This window comes from Echinops telfairi, unplaced genomic scaffold, assembly GCF_000313985.2.
Source record: "Echinops telfairi isolate 266 unplaced genomic scaffold, ASM31398v2 ScPeMD7_443;HRSCAF=831, whole genome shotgun sequence".
NCBI classification, from domain to species: Eukaryota; Metazoa; Chordata; class Mammalia; order Afrosoricida; family Tenrecidae; genus Echinops; species Echinops telfairi.
This window is the reverse complement of record NW_022104341.1, coordinates 83,480,705-83,482,498: the sequence shown is the minus strand read 5'-3', so window position 1 is coordinate 83,482,498 and position 1,794 is coordinate 83,480,705. Positions and strand designations below refer to the sequence as shown.

Here is a 1,794-nt window from a genome sequence, read left to right as displayed (position 1 = left end):
TGATGGGTGTATGGATTGCGATAACAGTTGTATGAGCCCCTAATAAAATGTTTAAAAAAAAAAAAAAGACCAACTCCTGGACATGGTGGAAGGCTGTCCTGCCAGACTTAGACCTCGTTCCCCTGTGCACCCCCTCGGGGAAGGAGCCCTGGTGGCACTGGGGATAACTGAAAGTTGAAACCCACCTCAGGAGAATGGTGAGGCTTTGGCTCCTGGAAAGACGTGCAGCCTGGGAATCCCACAGCAGTTGTTGTGCCCTGCCCTGTAGGGCCACGATGATGTAGAACCGATCCGATGGTCGTGAGTTTTGTTTGGTAACTCAGAGGTTCGCAGTGACTCCACCCCGTGCTCCCGGAGGAAGAAGAGGCTGGCTGCTCCTGTACGTTTAAAGCCCCAAAAACCCAAAGGGGCACATCTACTCTGTCCTGCAGGGTTGTTAGGAGCTAGAATCTACTTGATGGCTGTGAATTTTTTAAAGGTTTTTATTCTGTTAGTGGCAAAAATCCTGACAAGGGAACTTGTGACCTAGCCCAGGATTTAGGCGATGATGGACGGAAGTGGATAGATTTCAGAGAAGTGTAGAGATAACGCTGACAGAACACAGGTGTCTGATATTTGTTGGCTTTCCTAGCTACTCTTTGAAAGGAGAGGCTCTTTTCTTACTCTTCTGTTTACTTCCTTCAGAGCACTTACTTATCACGGTCTACAATGACCATGTTGACACACTTGCCTACTGTCAAGCAGAATGTAAAACAAATGAGGGCTGCAAATGTGGCCAGCCTTATTTAAAACAGCGCGCTGGTATTTTCGATGCACCTTTGAGGGGCAGTGGCTTATTGATGACTAAGGGATTTGGGCAGCACAGATGGAAAGCTGAGGGACACCAGGCCTGGAGGTTCCTTATCCAGTGACAAACACACCGGAGGCTTGAAGACCCCACATTGACCTCTGACCCTTGGATGATGAGCACTGGGTAGTGTCTAGGGGTCCAGATGGTCCTGGGGCCAGCTGCCCAGCAGCACTAACATCTGAGAAAGGAATCCTGGTGGCCTAGTGGGTTACACACTGGGCTGTGGGCCTTGTGGGCAGTTAACCACAAGGTGGGCAGTTTGAATCCACGAGCCATACCGCAGGAGAAAGATGAGGCTCTCGGCCTCACAGTCACAGCCTCCGGAAACCAAAGGGGCAGTTTGACCCTGTCCCATAGGGTCAGAACTGAGGGAGGAGTATCAGCATTTGAGAAAACCCGAGTTCTCCTTGTCATTCTCTGGCTTTCTGGTTGCTGATCCAGGGCAAGGAGTGCCTTCAGGGAAGAAAATAAGGGGCGCGCTGAACCCAGGATGCACCCTCAAGAACGTGGAAAGGGGTTAGTGGAATGTGTGACAAGATGTATGTTTAAAAACCTTGACGATCAGGTACCAATGGCCAGGTGGGCCCGGCTCGGGGGTGCAGCCTCTCCTAGGCCCTAACGGCGGTGCTGAGCTGGGAGGGCGTGGAGGAGACTTGTTGAATCGCCCCGGGAAAAGTAGGCACCGCTTTCCCCTCCCTATGGGAACCTTGGTCCAGCTACTTACCGGGAGATGGCCCTAAATTCCGGGCTCACACTCGAGTTTCAGCATACGCCCCGAAGGCTGGGGGAAGCGAGTGGCCGTGACTCGCGCCTCTCATAGCCTCCTGGGATGGGGCGGGCGTGGGGACGGGCAGTCGGTCCCTCTATCCCGGGCGCACCGGCAGCGCAGGTACCTGAAGTCCAGCTGCGCCTTTAAGACGTGAGCAGGAGGCTGGCCTTCGAAT

The 1,794-nt window shown here is 53.2% G+C and overlaps 1 long non-coding RNA gene across 1 annotated transcript in view; it reads right to left on the bottom strand.

Annotated features, from left to right (window-relative positions):
* The window catches only part of LOC123521896, an 11,955-nt gene extending 10,263 nt beyond the window's left edge, over window positions 1–1,692 (bottom strand). The window contains exon 1 of the long non-coding RNA XR_006680240.1: window positions 1,575–1,692. This is a non-coding gene — a long non-coding RNA (uncharacterized LOC123521896). The remainder of the gene's footprint in view (window positions 1–1,574) is intronic.
* Between the last annotated feature and the right edge of the window lie 102 nt (window positions 1,693–1,794).